Source organism: Heterocephalus glaber, unplaced genomic scaffold, assembly GCF_053883595.1.
Source record: "Heterocephalus glaber isolate CG9 unplaced genomic scaffold, H.glaber_assembly_v1.0 deba00001504, whole genome shotgun sequence".
NCBI classification, from domain to species: Eukaryota; Metazoa; Chordata; class Mammalia; order Rodentia; family Bathyergidae; genus Heterocephalus; species Heterocephalus glaber.
In genome coordinates, this window is record NW_028258324.1 from 4888834 (window position 1) to 4906725 (window position 17892).

The 17892-nt window shown below is 37.8% G+C and overlaps 1 protein-coding gene and 1 pseudogene across 9 annotated transcripts in view; both read left to right on the forward strand.

Moving 5' to 3' along the window:
* Positions 1–17892, forward strand: part of Dock3 (dedicator of cytokinesis 3) — a 633495-nt gene that overhangs the window by 361599 nt on the left and 254004 nt on the right. The gene's annotated exons all lie outside the window — the stretch shown is intronic.
* Positions 1–17892, forward strand: part of LOC147825219 (ras-specific guanine nucleotide-releasing factor RalGPS2 pseudogene) — a 31901-nt pseudogene continuing 14009 nt past the window's right edge. The window contains exon 1 of the transcript XR_015441101.1: positions 1–17892. This exon is cut by the window's right edge and continues 14009 nt beyond it. The product of XR_015441101.1 is annotated as a ras-specific guanine nucleotide-releasing factor RalGPS2 pseudogene (transcript).

The window sequence follows — 17892 nt, forward strand, 5'->3', positions numbered from 1 at the left end:
TTGGGAATTGTACCTTTATATAATGCATCTTGGTTCTTATTGTTTCCCCATTCCTAGCCCTCCCTTCACGCCCTCCACCCTTCCCTATTTACAAAGACTTTATTTCCATTTTTTCCATTTCTCATCATTTTTTCCTTTCCTTTCTTTTCTTTCCCCTGCCCCTCCCTCTACCCCTCCATTTTCTGATATCCTCCTTGATCTCTTTTTTCAGAGTGCTATAGTTTTCAAAGTGAAGGTCTTTTACTCCCTTCATTAGATTGATTCCTAGATATTTCATTTTTCTTGGAAGCTATTGTTAAAGGAATTGTTTTCCCAATTTCTCTGTGTGAGTCTGTTGTTCATGTACAAGAAGGCTATTGATTTTTGTGTGTTGACCTTGTATCCAGCTACTCTACTGAGTTCAGTTATTAAGTCTAGAAGTCCATTTCTCATCATTTTTCCATTCCCTTCTTTCTTTTCCCCTGGCTCTCCCACTACCCCTACCCCTTTGGACCTTTTCTTCCTATTTTGCATTATCAATTATTCATTCTAATCATTGGTACATTTTAGGTATACAATATAATGACATTCATCATTGGAAATTTGCACCTTTACATAATCTCTCTCGGTTCTTATTTTTTACCCTTACCCAGCCCTCCCTTCAACCCCTCCATTTCTCCCTATTTACAAACATTTTGTTTCCATTTTTCCATTTTCTGTATTAATTCCATTCTCTTCTTTCCTTTCCCCTACCCCTCCCACTTCCCCTTCCCCTTTGGCCCTTTTCTTCCTATTTCACATTATCTATTATACGTTTTAGTCCTTATTTACACTTTTAGTTTCTCACATGAGAGAAACTATTTGGTATTTATACATATGTGTCCTATTTTTTTCATTTAAGAGTATTGACTCAATGTGCATCCATGTAGCTATAAATGTCTCTAATTTCTCACTTTTTATGGCTGAGTAGTACTCCATTTTATTAAAAACCCACATTTTCTTGATCCAGTCTCCAGTTAAAGGCATTTGGACAGTTTCCAAGTTTTAGCTATTACAAATTGTGCTGCTATGAACATGTGTGGACATATATCACTGTGGTATGATTCTTTTAATTCTTTAGGGAAGATCCCCAGCAGTGAAATAGTGGGGTCAAATGGGACTTACAGTCCTCGTTCTTTGAAGTATCTCCATACTGATTTCCACAGTGCTTGCACCAGTCTACATTCCCACCAGCAGTGGGAGCAGGGTTCCTCTTTGCCCACAGCCCCTCCAGCATTTGTTATTGGTTGATTTCATGATAGCAGCCATTCTTTCTGGAGTAAGGTGGAATCTCAGCATTGTTTTCATTTGGATCTCTCGAATGACCACTGATGTTGAACATTTTTTCATGTATTTATTTGCTATTTCTACTTCTTTGTCTGAGAAATGTCTCTTCTTTTCAGATGCCCATTTTTGGATTGGGTCTTTAAATTTGGGAGGTCTGATCTTTTTAAGTTCTTTATAGATTCTAGATAGTAGACCTTTGTCTGAGGAACAGCAGGTGAAGATTTTTTCCCACATTGTGGGTTGTCTTTTCACGCTGCTGGTAGTTTCTCTTGCTGTGCAGAAGGCTTTTAATAAGAAGAGATCCCGCTTGTTGATTGTTTGTGCTAGTTCACGGGCAACTGAAGTTTTGTTCATAAAATCTTTTCCTACACCAGTGTCTTCAAGAGTTCTCCCTAACCTCTGTTCCAGGCGATTCAGCATTTCTGTTTTAATATTTAGATCTTTAATCCATATTGATTTTAGTTTAGTGCATGGTGAGAGATACAGGTCTAGTTTTAATCTTTGGCAAGTTGAAGCCCAATTTTTCCAGCACCATTTATTAAAGAGGCTATCTTTCCTCCAGTGAGGGTGTTTGGCTCCTTTATCGAAGAGGAGATGGCTGAGTGAGTCTGGTGTTGTTTCTGCATCTTCTAATCTGTTCCACTGGTCCTCAGGTCTGTTTCTTTGCCAGTACCATGCTGTTTTTATCACAGTAGCTTTGTAGTATAGGTGCAAGTTGGGGATTGTGATACCCCCTGCCATGTCTCTGTTGCCTAGAATTGCTTTTGCTATTCTGGGTCTCTTCTTATTCCAAATGAATTTTTGGATTGTTTTCTCAAGGTCCATGAAGTATGCCGCTGGGATCTCAGTTGGAATTGCATTGAATCTATATGGCAGTTTTGGAAGTATGGCCATTTTTAATATGTCGATCCTTCCTACCCAGGAGCAGGGGATGTCTGTCCATTTTCTGATATCATCTTCAATCTCTCTTTTAGAGTGCTATAGTTTTCAGAGAAGAGGTCTTTGATTTCTCTCGTTAGGTTGATTCCTAGGTATTTCAGTTTTTTGGATGCTATTGTGAAAGGAATTCTTTGCCCTATTTCTCTCTCAGTGAGTCTGTTATTCATGTAGAGGATAGCCATTGAGTTTTGTGTGTTGACCTTGTAACCAGCTACTTTACTGAATTTGGTTATTAAGTCTAGAAGACTTTTCGAGGCATTCTCGGGGTATTCTGTATACAGTATCATGTCATCTGCAAATAATGACAGTTTGACTTCTTCATTTCCTATCTTTATTCCTTTTATTTCTTTCTCTTGTTTAATTGCTGTAGCTAATGTTTCCAAAACTATATTGAACAAGAGTGGTGATAGTGGACACCCTTGTCTTGTTCCTGATTTGAGTGTGAAGGATTTCAGTTTTTGACCATTCAGTATGATACTGGCTGTTGGTTTTTCATAGATGGCTTTTATCATTTTGAGGTACAGCCCACCAATTCCAATTTTTGTAGGGTTTTTATCATAAATGCATGTTGGATTTTGTCAAATGCTTTTTCTGCATCTATTGAGAAGACCATATGGTTTTTGTCCTTGGCTCTGTTAATATAGTGTATTACATTGATTGATTTGCATTTGTTGACCCATCCCTGCATCCCTGGGATGAATCTGACTTGGTCAGGGTGTATGATACTCTTGATGATCTTCTGTATTCTGTTTGCCAGGATCTTATTGACAATTTTTTCTGTAGGTCATTAGGGAGATTGGCCTGTAGTTCGTATTTGGTTGGGAATGCTTGCTTCCTGGAATGAATGTGGGAGTATTGCTTCCCTTTCAATTTCATTAAAGAGTTTGAAGGCTGGGATTTAGCTCAGTGGTTCCGCTGCCTGCCTCGCAAGCACAAGGACTGGAGTTTGATCCCCGGTAGCCCCCCCCCAAAAAAGTGTTTGAGAAGTAGTGGCATTAGCTCTACCCTAAATTTCTTGTAGAATCCAGCAGTGAAGCAGTTAGGACCTGGACTTTTCCTTGTTGGTAGGTTTTTAATTACATTTTCAATTTCATTGATTGTTACTGGGTTTTTTAGAATTTTTGTATCTTATTGGTTCAATTTTGATAATTCATATGTTTCTAGGAATCTGTCCATTTCTTCACTGTTTTCCATTTTATTGGAATACAGGTTCTCAAAGTAGGTATTGACAGTTCTCTGGATATCTGCTGGATCAGTTGTAATTTCACCCTTTTCATTTCTAATTGCATGGATTTGAGTCTTTTTTTTCCCCTTTTTTTGATAAGGTTGTCTAAGGGTTTGTCAATTTTATTTATTCTTTCAAAGAACCGACTCTTCAGTTCATTGATTTTTTCTATCATTCTCTTAGTCTCCATTGCATTAATTTCTGCAGTTCCCTTGTATGAGCTTTGGGTTTGTCTTCCTTTTCTTTTTCTAGAAGCTTAAGGTTCAGGATTAGGTTGTTTATTTGAGCTCGCTCTGTTTTCCTAATATTGGCATTCACTGCTATGAATTTCCCTCTTAGGACTGCTTTCTTTGTATTATATAAATTCCAGTATGTTGTATTGGCATTATCATTTAATTGTAGAAACTTTCTAATTTCTACCTTAGTTTCCTCTGTTACCTGTTTGTTCAGGAGGCTGTTACTCAATTTCCATGTGTTGAAGTTCTTGTGGTTTCTTTTGCCATTGATATCTAATTTCATTGTGCTGTGGTCTGACAATATACAGGGGATAACTTCAATTCCTTTGCATTTACTTAAGCATGTTCTGTGAGCTAGCATGTGCTCTGTTTTGGAGAATGACCCATGTGCAGCTGAGAAGAATGTGTATTCTGATTTTGTGGGGTGGAGCACTTTGTATTCATCTATTAAGTCCATTTGTTCAGAAGTTTGGTTCAGCTCTAGTACTTTGTTGTTCATTTTTTGTCTAGTTGATCTGTCTATTTGTGACAGTGGGGTATTGAGGCCCCCCACTACTATTGTATTAGTGCTTATTTGGTCCTTTATGTCCATTAATATTTGTTTTATATAGTTGGGTGCCCTAGTTTTGGTACATGTGTATGTGTCATTGTCATTTCTTCCTCTTGGATTGTTACCTTTACAAGGATATAGTGGCCCTCTTTGTCTCTGTTAGTGTTGGTTTAAAATCTACTTTGTCTTCAAATATTATGGCTACTTTTTCTGGGTTTCTGTTGTATGGAGTATTGTTTTACATCCTTTGACTTTCAGTCTATGAATTTCATTTTGAATTAAATTTATTTCTTGTATACAGCATATTGTTGGATCTTGCTTCTTGATCCATTCTGCCAGTTTCTTACTTTTGATTGGTGAATTGACATTAATGGTTATAACTGATATGTATTGACATGATATTTTCCCGTTGTTGGCCCTTTTATTTTTTGTTTTTTCCCTTTTCTATTTAATTTCTTGCCTTGCCTGATGGATTCATCCTTTTGGGCTTCATGAAGTTGTGACCCTCATTGCCTTTTTCTAGGATAATTGTTTAGAATTTTTTTGAGTGCTGGTTTGATATTCATGAAGTTCCTTAGATGTTCTTTGTCCTGAAAGTATCTTATTTCTCCATCATTATTGAAAGATAGTTTGCAGGAGACATCAATCTGGGTTGCAGGTTGTTTTCTTTTAGGGTTTGAAATACTTCACTGTAGGCTCTTCTTGATGGTTTGTGTTGAGAAGTCTGCTGTGATTCTGATGGGCTTTCCTTTATATGTGACTTGATCCTTTTTTCTAACTGCTTTTAATGTTTAGTTTTTGTGTTTGATTTCTGGAATCTTGACTATTATATCCCTACGTGTAAATTGTTTTTGATCATGGCTAGTTGGAGTTCTATATGCCTTATCTGTATGTCAAATTCTTTTCCCTTGCTTGGGAAGTTTTCTGCCATTACTTCTGTGAAAAGTTTTTTTTTAATGTCATTTACACCATCTCCTGCTTTTTCATTGACTCTGACCAGTCTTATGTTATTTTTCTTTGAATCGTCTAGCAGCTCCTGGATTGATTTCTCCTGGTCCCTTGCTATTTTAAAAATATCTCTCTTCTCATGATCACTAACCACAATCCTGTCTTCTATATCTAATATTCCTTCCTCAAATTAGCTCATTCCACTGTAAATATTTTCAATGGAGTTTTTAATCTCCTGGATATCTATTTGAATCTGTTTCATGGATTTCATTTCTTTCCTATGCTGGACATTCATGCTTTCAATCATGTTCCAGAGCTTTTCCATTTAAAAAAAAATCGGTGTCTTCCCTAGAGTTATTAATCATGTAAGGTCACCATCTCTGTTGTTATTGGAGAAATTATTTCTGATTTCATTTTGGGGGGGTGAGTACTGGGGATCGAACTTGGGTCCTTGCACTTCTGAGGCAGGTGGCAGAACCACTGAGCTAAATCCCCAGCTCCTCTGATTTCATTTTTTCCAGAGTGTCTTTTGTGTTTTGTTACTTCCCTGGTTACCAGTTCAGGTTGAGTTTTGGATTGTTCTATCTTGTCATCCCGTAGGTTTGCCTTTGGTGATCTGGAAGTCTGGGTTTACATCTTTTTTAGGTGTCTCCTCATTTCTGTTTTTTGTTTTTGGTGATGTTTTTGATTTAATTCTTGAGTTTCTGCTTGTATGATGCTTGTTGGGTGTATTTTTATTGTTAGTATTTAGAATTCTTGGGAAATAGCTACTTCTCAGTTTGTATTCCCAGTGTAGTTGGCCTTTGAGTTTTGAGTCTGTAATGGCCCTTAGGCAGTCTTAGTCTTGGTACAGCAGGAAGGACAACTGACTAGAACAATCCCATCATCTTTGCCAAAGTAATACAATCAGCATCAACAGTGGCATCAAACACAGAAAGTGTTTAGAAACTGACAAATTGACAAATTAGAAAGTGACCAATTGTGGTAACTATTAATCTGACACCTCTAACCACATGAACTAGACTTGTAGTTATATATCAAAATCAAGGACCAACCAGAAATATGTTTTCAGTAAATAAGCCTTTCAATATAGTGAATTTTTCCCCTGGGAAGACGACTCAGAAGGAGTTGGGTGGGATGGATAGAAGTAGAGGGAAAGGTTAGAAATAGGGCTAGAGGATACAGGAAGATCAGGCAAACATTGGAAAACTGGTGAAGACAGGAGGGAAAGAGAGAAGGAAGGAACAAAAATAAGAACAGAACAAACTAATAGCAACAGGAAAACTAGAAACTGTTTTTACTCTCCTATAAAAATAAGCACAATGGAGAAAAAGAGAAAAAAAGGACAAAAACAGGAACAAGAAAGGAGAGGGAGGAAGAGGAAGAGAAGGAGAGGAAGAAGAAGAGACCCCCTTCAGTGTGTGTCTCTGCTGTCACCAGTAGACAATGCAGGCAGCAGCGTGCAGATCCAAGTCGATTAATCTCATTGAACCAGCCATAGTCCACTGAGATCCAGGCTGGTTTCTGGTTGCAAAGCTGGAATTGAGCTCCTTGACCTCCTGTGGGTTTGAACTCTGCAGTGTTGCACTGCAGTTTCGAGCCACCCTTCCCTGCAGTGAGTCCAGGTTCTGGTAGGAGGTGATGATCCCACCAACTCACCAACTGCTGTAGTCTGCTGGATCTTTATTACAGTAATCCTCTTCACTCTACCCATGGGCTTCAAGTTTCAAGAAGCCTTGGCAAGGCCCTCTTTCTTCTCATCACCACGTGTCATCTACTTGAACTTATTTATAACAGTGGTCTTTCTGGCCCCAGGCGCCTCTGCTGCATGAATCCCACACAGCGGTCTGGGGCAGCCCAGGCAGGGCAGGCCCCCTGAGATTTCGTGTTGAGTTCAGACTTTCCTATGGTCATCTTCTAAGTGGAGTAAAGAAAAAGTAAGTTTTGGGTTACTTTTATATTGCTTAGGAATTTCTTGTGATAGTAGTGCTTTTTAGGGTTTTTGCTTGTTTACTCTTTCAGTTGTGTATTACATATGGAAAAATTTAAAATAGAAGTTATAACAAAAACAGAATAGTTAATTTGCATGCTACACAATGCCTCTGGTTGTGACAAAATTAAAGCAGTATGCTTTACTTTGACATGGGAATAAAATGATGCACTTTTTAAAATTAAATTCTTTTATTGTTACATTGTAGGTATACAACACAATTACATTTCTCACTGGTAATTGTACCTTTACATAATGCATCTTGGTTCTTATTTTTTCCCCATTCCTAGCCCTCCCATTACACCCTCCACCCTTCCCTATTTACACAGACTTTATTTCCATTTTTTCCATTTCTCATCACTTTTCCTTTCCCTTCTTTCCTTTCCCCTGCCCCTCCCACTACCCCTACCCCTTTGGACCTTTTTTCCTATTTTACATTTTCGATTATTCATTCTAATCATTGGTACATTTTAGGTATAAAATATAATGACATTCATCATTGGAAATTTGCACCTTTATATAGTCTCTCTTGGTTCTTATTTTTCACCCTTGCCCAGCCCTCCCGTCAACCCCTCCATCCCTCCCTACTTACAAAGATTTTGTTCCTATTTTTCTATTTTCTCATATTAATCCCATTCCCTTCTATCCTTTCCCCTAGCCCTCCCACTTCCTTCCCCTTTACCCCTTTTCTTCCTATTTCACATGACCTATTATACATTTAGTCCTTATTTACACTTTCAGTTTCTCACACCAGAGGAACTATTTGGTATTTATTCATGTGTGTCCTATTTATTTCACTTAAGAGTATCGCCTCAATGTGCATCCACTTAGCTATAAATGTCTCTAATTTCTCATTTTTTATGGCTGAGTAGTACTCCATTTTATTTAAAAACCCACATTTTCTTTATCCAGTCTCCAATTGATGGGTATTTGGGCTGTTTCCAAGTTTTAGCTATCACAAACTGCACTGCTATGAACATGGGTGCACATATATCACTGTGGTATGATTCTTTTAATTCTTTGGGGAAGATCCTCAGCAGTGGAACACCTGGGTCAAATGGGACTTCCAGTCCTCGTTCTTTGAGGTATCTCCATACTGATTTCCACAGTGGTCACACCAGTCTACATTCCCACCAGCAGTGGAGCAAGGTTCCTCTTTCCCCACAGCCCCACCAGCATTTGTTATTGGTTGATTTCATGATAGCAGCCATTCTTTCTGGAGTGAAGTGGAATCTCAGCGTTGTTTTCATTTGCATCTCTCGAATGACCAGTGATGTTGAACATTTTTTCATGTATTTATTTGCTATTTCTACTTCTTTGTCTGAGAAATGTCTGTTCATTTCAGATGCCCATTTTTGGATTGGGTCTTTAAATTTGGGAGGTCTAATCTTTTTTGTTCTTTATAGATTCTAGATAGTAGATCTTTGTCTGAGGAAGAGCAGGTGAAGATTTTTTCCTTTCTCTCTTCACACTGCTGGTGGTTTCTCTTGCTGTGCAGAAGACTTTTAATAAGAAGAGATCCCACTTGTTGATTGTTTGTGCTAGTTCATGGCAACTGAGGTTTTGTTCATAAAATCTTTTCCTACACCGATGTCTTCAAAGGTTCTACCTAACATCTGTTCCAACTGGTTCAGAATTTCTAATTGAATATTTAGATCTTTAATCCATTTTGATTTTAGTTTAGTGCATGGTGAGAGATACAGGTCTAGTTTTAATCTTTGGCAAGTTGAAGCCCAATTTTTCCAGCACCATTTATTAAAGAAGCTATCTTTCCTCCAGTGAGGGTGTTTGGCTCCTTTATCGAAGATGAGATGGCTGAGTGTGTCTGGCATTGTTTCTGCATCTTCTAATCTGTTCCACTGGTCCTCAGGTCTGTTTCTTTGCCAGTACCATGCTATTTTTATCACAGTAGCTTTGCAGTATAGTTGCACATTGGGGATTGTGATACCCCCTGCCATGTCTCTGTTACCTAGAATTGCTTTTGCTATTCTGGGTCTCTTCTTATTCCAAATGAATTTTTGGATTGTTTTCTCAAGGTCTATGAAGTATGCTGCTGGGATCTCAATTGGAATTGCATTAAATCTATATAGCAGTTTTGGAAGTGTGGCCATTTTCACTGTATTAATCCTTCCTACCCAGGAGCAGGGGATGTCTGTCCATTTTCTGATATCATCTTCAATCTCTCTTTTCAGAGTGCCATAGTTTTCAGAGAAGAGGTCTTTGATTTCTTTCGTTAGGATGATTCCTAGGTATTTGTTTTTTGGATGCTATCGTGAAAGGAATTCTTTGCCCTATTTCTCTCTCAGTGAGTCTGTCATTTGTGTAGAGGAAATCTATTGAATTTTGTGTGTTGACCTTGTAACCAGCTACTTGACTGAATTTGGTTATTAAGTCTAGAAGACTTTTGGTGGAGTTCTTGGGGTCTTCTATATAGAGTATCATGTCATCTCCAAATAATGACAATTTGACTTCTTCATTACCTATCTTTATTCCTTTTATTTCTTTCTCTTGTCTAATTGCCGTGGCTAATGTTTCCAGAACTATATTGAACAAGAGTGGTGGTAGTGGACATCCTTGTCTTGTTCCTGATTTTAGTGTGAAAGATTTCAGGTTTTGACCATTTAGTATGATATTGGCTGTTGGTTTTTCATAGATGGCTTTTATCAGTTTGAGGTAGAGACCATCTATTCCAATTTTTTGTAGGGTTTTTATCATAAATGTATGTTGGATTTTGTCAAATGCTTTTTCTGCATCTATGGAGATAATCATATGGTTTTTGCCCTTGGCTCTATTGATATAGTGTATTACATTGATTGATTTTTGTATATTGAACCATCCCTGCATCCCTGGGATGAATCCCACTTGATCAGGGTGTATGATCTTCTTGATGATCTTCCAGTAGGGAAAATATTAAATCTTATACTTCTGTGTCCAGTGCTTAGGGCAGGTTATAGAAAGATGTGAACTCCAAATGGCTCAGGCAACCCCACCCCTATGGTCTTATTGATTGTAGCCTACATGACCTCTCACTTGGGGTGGCTGCATTCACTGCCTGCAGCTTTCCTTAGCAGATGTTTCCTGTTCCTCACATCTCCAACTTCCTGACATCTGCTATACTTTTGGCTTCATTCTCACAGCTTCATACACTACCCTCTTATGAGCTCCTAATGGGATTGTGACCTTCTCATAAATTTTTATGTGGACTCTCAGGTCTTCTTCTGAAATCTGTGTGGAAGCCTCCATGACCCCATAAGTCTTGCAGTCTCCATCCCTGAAAACCCAGAACCACTTAGATAATGCCAAAATTGGTGACCAGCTTGAGCAGTTGCGGGATCCTCTTGAACCATGGCTAAGTGACCTGTGAATACTTAGATGGCTGAGCTCAGAGGTGTCCTTTCCTAGACAGCCCTAAATAAGCATACATTCCAGGAATTCTTTTGTAATGAAAGATTTAGAGCTTTGTACCCTCGCACCTATAAGGGTGAGATCTTGCTGATTTCTGAGATGCCCTCAAGGCATCTTTCTTCATGTCCCTATAAAGTATAAAGCCACGTATAAAGTACTTGGCATCTTTTTAATGCTAATCTTTTGAGCAACTGTTCTCTCCTCTGCCCCAACTTTCCAGGTGTTTCCTTTCTGGTAAAAATGAAAAAATTTAAAATCATTCAGCTTTGCCATTTGCTCCATATTTTCCCTGTATATCTATCTAAAACACAGCCAGCAGTACCTACATCACAGCCTGAACATTGGGCTGCCTTAAAATTTCCTCTGCCAGATTAATCTGCTGGTCTTAATCTGTCTACCAAAAGGTCACAGGACATGGGCAAATGTATGTATTCAGTAACTAGGAGAAAAAATTAAGCTGGAAAGGTACTAGAGCATGTAATAAGGGGAATTTTTGATAGGAAAATGAGATTTCACTCAGAAGGTGATAGTTGAGTAAAGACCTAAAAGAGGTGAGGAAAAAGCAAGTTAATATTTTTGGAAAGATGTTTCCAGACACAGGAAACACCAGCAAGCACAAAGGCTCTCGGGCAGAAGCATATCTCATGAATTTTAGAATAGCAAATAAAGTAGTGTCATTATTTACAAAGTGAATAAGGAATAAAGAAATCATAGGACAAAGTAAAAGATGAAGTCAGAGAAACAAATGGCTGACTTTAGCAAGGGAGTAGTGCAGAACTGTAGAGGTATTGTAGATCATTGTAAACATTTGGACCTTACTGTGAATGAAAAAGGAGCCATTAGAGTTTTTTTCTTTTTTCTTTTATCCCATTCTCCCCTCCCCTCCCTATGTACAAAAGTTTTATTTTCATTTTTCCTTCTATTTTCACTTTCTTCTTGTCCCTTCCTTTCTTTCTCCTTCCCTCCTCCCTTGTTCCCTTTCCCATTTGAACATTTTCTTCCCATTTCCCAATATCTGTTATACATTTTAGTCCTTATTTCTACTTTCACTTTCTCACACCAGAGAAACAATGTAATATTTAAACATGTGTGTCTGATTTATTTCACTTAAGAGTATGGTCTCAAGGTCCATCCATTTAGCTATAAATGTCTGAAGCTAATCCTTCTTTATGGCAGAGTAGTACTCCATTGTATTAAAAAGCCGCATCTTCCTTATCCATTCATCGGTTGATGGATATTTGGGCTGTTTTGAAGATTTAGCTATTACAAACTGTGCCACTATAAACCATGGACACACATATATCAGGAGCCATTAGGGTTTTACAAGTGGAGGAGAAACATCATCAGATTTGGGTTTTAAGCTGATCACTCTATTAGCTGTGTTGATAGTAGACTGTGGGAAATACAAGTAAATCAAGGAAAAATTTGGGAGACTAATAAATTCCTAACTGGCAAAATTGGGTTTGAACCAGTGGTGGCAGTGAAATCCCTTTACAAAATGATATCAGAGATCATGATTACCTCTTGAGTGGGAGAATTATGGACATTTTTAGTGGGATTATGGACAGTTTTTGTTTTCTATCTTACCTTTCAATATTTCCCAATTTTTATTTAGTAAACTTTTATAGTCAGAGAAAAATACATAACCAGTGATGAAGAATTGCTAAGAATATTGTAGGAGCATGTAGGAAAATTGTCCCTTTCTTCCTGAGGATTAGGAAAGGTTTTCTGACAGATAATGCTAAAGGGTGAGTAGGAATCATCTGATGGTGAAAAAGGTTTTCTAAGCAAAGGAAAAAGTATGAATTTAAAAAACAGGAAATAAGCAATTGCAGAAGGCAGTACAAATGTTTGATATTGCTATAGTAGAAAGAGTGAGAACAAAGGAGGGGAGGTGGCACATGCCTGTAATTTCAGCACTCTGGAAGGTTCAGGTAGGACAATTGCAAGTTCCAACCCATTCTAGGCAACTTAGACTCATCAAAGTAAAAGAAAGGGAAAGTGGTATTTATATACAGTGGAGTATACTTGGCAATAAAGAAGATATATTTGATTCATTTGTTGCAAAATGGATACACATTGAGACTAGAATGTTAAGTGAAATAAATCAGACACAGCTTAAATATTGCATGGTTTGTCTTATATGAGAAACCCAAAGTATAGATAAATTAAAGTACAAAATAAAAGGTAAGAGACAGGAAGGAGATCAAGAGATGGAGGGAGAAGAAAGGTGGGAGAAGATGGGAAGAGGATAAAAAAGAATCAAGATGTGTTATGTACGTGTACCAACTCCTCAAAATGAATGTAATTATTATGTACTGAAAACATGTACTAATAAAATTTTAAAGGCCTGGGGATATATATATAGCCCAGTGTGAAGGCCATGTTTTCATTCTGCACCACCAGCAAAAAAAATTTTTTCAGTGCCACCTAAGGAATTTGGGCTTTATCTATAAAGAACAAGATAGAGAGCAAGAGAGGATCTGGCATAGTCATCCATCAAATGGATTCCTCTAGTAGTGGGTATCTAGTAGTACACAGATTATATCCAGAGGATGGGTTTGAGGCTGATGCAGTTTCTAATAAAGTTAAATGCATGTCTGCCTTAGTTTCTAGCAGTTCCACTTCTAGGTATTTCCAAGAGAAATAAGGCATACTTTCATAAAAAGACTTGAAAAAATATCCACTGAAATTTTATCGGTAGTAGTCTCAAACAAGAGACAAATCAGATATCCATGAATAAAAAAATGGATAATTGTAGTGTACTAATAAAATGAAAAAAGGATGGAGGCTTGATGCCTATAACAAGGCTGAATCTTGAAAGCATTATGTGAAAGAAGCCAGACACAAAAAGATACATAAATGATTCCATTTATTTAAAGTTTCAAAATAAGCTTACCTTATGCCACTTAAAAATACTCAGTTTACTAGGAAGATCGCAGAGAAACTTTTTAAGGTGGTGGAAATATTCTGCATCGTGGTCTGCATGGTGGCTCCATAAGCAAAAATTCATCAAGTTACATGTAGAGTTGCACATATTACTGTATACAGACTATACATCCGTGCATTTAGAAAGAAAGGGGAGATGGCAAAGTTTATGAACTAGGCAGTGAAAGTGACAATAAAAACACACTAAAAAGCCAGGGATCTAGCTCAGTCATTACGCCGTCTGCCTCGCAAGCGCAAGGATCTGAGTTCGATCCCTGGTACCAAAAAAACCAAAAAACACTAAAAAGACCCCCAGTGGCTGTGGCAGTGACAGAGTGTGAGGCCTGCGTCGCCCTTCCATCCTCCAAGGCAACTGCTTCGGCTGCCAGAAATAATCTATCTGTGGCACTGGACATGAAGTAATCAGTCCTCTGTTGCTGCTGACATAGGGTCAGGGACTGATGAGGGAAGCATGGACCTAATGAACCGATAGGCAAGCAATGTTAATATTCCAGCTACTGCTTCTGAGAAAAGTAGCAGCTCTGAATCATTAAGTGACAAAGGTTCTGAACTGAAGAAAAGCTTTGATGTGGTGGTATTTGATGTTCTTAAGGTTACACCAGAAGAAAATTTGGGTCAGATAACACTAATGGATATCCCAGTATTTAAAGCTATTCAGCCAGATGAACTCTCAAGTTGTGGATGGAATAAAAAAGAAAAATATAGTTCTGCACCAAATGCAGTTGTCTTCACAAGAAGATTTAATCGTGAGCTTTTGGGTTGTTAGAGAGATTCTTCATGCTCAAACATTAAAAATTAGAGCAGAAGTTCTGAGCCATTATATTAAAACTGCTAAGAAACTGTATGAGCTGAATAATCTTCATGCACTTATGGCAGTGGTGTCTGGCATACAGAGTGCCCCAATTTTCATGTTAACTAAAACATGGGCATTATTAAGTTGAAAAGACAAAACTACCTTTGAAAAATAAGAGTATGTAATGAGTAAAGAAGATAGCTACAAAACACTGAGAGACTATATAAGTACCTTAAAGATGACACCTTGCATTCCCTATTAGGTATCTATTTGTCAGATTTAACATACATTGATTCAGCATATCCATCAACTGGCAGCATTCTAGAGAATGAGCAAAGAACAAATGTAATGAATAACATCCTTCGGATAATTTCTGATTTACAGCAGTCCTGTGAATATGATAGTCCCATGTTGCCTCACATCCAAAAATATCTGAACTCTGTTCAGTATATAGAAGAACTACAAAAATTTGTGGAAGATGATAATTACAAGCTCTCGTTAAAGATAGAACCAGGGACAAGCACACCACGGTCTGCTGCTTCCAGGGAAGACTTAGTAGGTCCTGAAGTAGGCGCATCACCACAGAGTGGAAGAAAAAGTATAGTGGCTGAAGGAGCCTTGCTGCCACAGACACCTCCATCCCCTTGGAACCTGATTCCACATGGACACAGAAAGTGCCCCAGCTTGGGTTATAATGTCATTCATAAAATGAACACAGCAGAGTTTAAGAGTGTAATGTTCCCAAATGCAGGGCCAAGACATCTGTTAGATGATAGATAGCATCATGAAGCCTCATGCACCATCTTGAGACCAAGCTGAAAGTTCCACTCTTTCTAGTGGAATATCAATAGGTAGAAGTGTTGGTTCTAAAGTAAGTGAGGAGACCTCATGGCCTGCTTTTGAAAGGAACAGATTATATCATTCTCTCGGCCCAGTGACAAGAGTGGCACGAAATGGCTGTCGAAGCCACATGAAGGCCAGCAGTTCTGCAGAGTCAGAAGATTTGGCAGTACATTTATATCCAGGAGTGGTTACTAGTCAAGGTGTTCTCAGGAGGAAAACTTTGTTAAATGAAGGCAAAAAGCCAACAGTGGCATCTTGGAGAAAATATTGGGCAGCCTGGTGTGGAACACAGCTTTTTTACTATGCTGCCAAGTCTCTGAAGGCTACAGAACGTAAACATTTCAAATTGACATCAAATAAGAATGTGTCAGCAGTAGGATGGATGGTGATGATGGCTGATGACACAGAACATCCAGACCTCTTCCTGCTGACCGATTCTGAAAAGGGAAATTCATACAAGTTTCAAGCTGGCAGTAGGATGAATGCAATGCTGTGGTTTAAGCATTTGAGTGTAGCCTGCCAAAGCAACAAATAACACGTTCCTACAAACTTGATGACTTTGGAGTAGAAACCTGGAGAAGACGAGGTGAACCCTGCTCCTGAGAGTGAGACCTGAAGAAAGAGCGCCACCTGCAGACCATCTGTGCCAGGAAGAGCCCAAGGCACCATCTCAGCCTTGGAGTTCTGAACCAAAAAGCACTAATTTCAGGAAATGAAGTGAGATATTCCCAGAGAACAAATAGGAGTTACAAAATAAACTGTCATGAACCATGCTTCTTATCTCTGAACTGACCTGTGGAAACTACTGCCTTAAAAGTATGAAAGGAAAACCAACATGAAACACCAAATCGTGTGTGTGAATCTTCTGGAGGTGCTGTGCTTGAAATAGATCGTAGCTAATTTGCGTTTCTTTTACCCTTGTACTAATTTCAGAGTGGGGAATTATCTCTTTTAGATACAGTTTAAAAAAGGAAAAACATTTCTTATTGATTACATCAGGAGCTGGCTTTGAACTGCAGTGAACAGATACTTTAATTTAAGAGATTATACCAGCAGCTCCCCTGCAACGTTTGTTCTGCCTCCAGTAGTGCATTCTCACTTGTTTTCTAACAGCAAGAATGTAGGAATTAGAAATGTTAACTATATAAGTTGCCTGGGTTTGTTTTGGATGGGAGGTGTTTGTTTTGTTTTGGATAAGAGTACATCTTTTTAAACTTTTAGTGCTGTGTGGGGAACATTATTTCCTACAGGAGGCACAAAGGCCAAGTGTTCATATGCCAGGCAGTTTCTTAAAGTAAGCTCCAGAAAACATGGTTTTTTCTAACTGAGGTTAAAGCTTAGCTTTACATGAATTCATTGTTGGACCACAAATCTGCCTAATAGAGAACTGCAGTCCCAAGCTAAACTTTCCTGAGAAGATTTTACAATAACTAGCCTTTTCCCTGAGTTGATTGAATTATCCCTCCTCCCAGTCACAGATGGTTTTTATCAGCGAGGGTGATAATATTGATATTATGCCAGGGTTTTTTGTTTTACAGTGTTTAATTGCAGAATGCCAGTGTTTTTGTTGTCATTGTTACAATTATTCACTTGTTTTTGTTTAATATGAGATTCAAGATTGTATTTGTTTAAAAGATTGCTTGTTTATGTTTTCTCATGACAATAATTTTAAGAGGGATAAAGGTGAAAGTTGGAGGTTCTGGAAATTTTAAGTATCAAATGTTTCCTCCTCACATGACTCACCACGAGCATACCAAAACATTTTTTCTGAAAACCTACTAATTGTTCCCTTACATGAAACCATATTTTGGTAGTAGTTGACTAAGCAGTTTTGACAGAAATCTTCTATGCAGTAATGCATTTAATTTCTAAAATAAATGTTAAATTGAAAATTGAAAAAAGGGTGAGGTGCCCTAGATTTTATAACAAAAAAATAGCATTTGAACAAAGATTCCACATTGAATATTATATCCTTGTGAGGCACAAATTTTAGTAGTGACCTAAGGAGAAAAGTGCTTCTTGATTGATGCCTGCTCATAGACCTCTATTACTTTGGGCCTCACATAAAATTTCTCACATATATAGTCTTAGAGAAATGTATACTGTATCATATTTTGCCCTCAAGTCCACTTAAAGAAAATACTACATGTATAATAATTAGCTAAAAATCTATCTAAAGGAAAGTAAGAGCTTTTTCTCAGTGTTATGTTTATAAATTTAGTTTTTCTGTTCGGGAGATGTTTAAGAGTTCAAATACGTTTGTCATATGATAGAAATATGTTGTTTCTGGGTTTTAGTGACAGGCTGAAGAGGGCAAAATGTTGCCTGTGCTGAATGATTTTTTTCAGTTAATGATCTAAGTTTAACCCATGCTGGGTACATAGAAAGACATCATCTTCATAGCCAGCAGTACTACTACAGAGACCTCGCACATCTTACTTTTGTTTTGCATTTTTAAATTTCCTTACTTTATTTCTCTTTAGAAATAACTTTAAGTGTATTGCTTTTTTTAAAAAATTGTGAATAAGAACCCTGTGGATTTTATTATTATTTTGTTTATCATAAATAAGCTAAAGTAGATATGTTTTAGGTTTACTATATCTGTGGAAATACACAACTGGAAGTCAGAGGCTGACATCATAGTTTTGCCAAAGAGAGAAGGCGCTAAGAAAGAAGGTGTGTTTGATATTTTCAGCTCTAAACAATGAG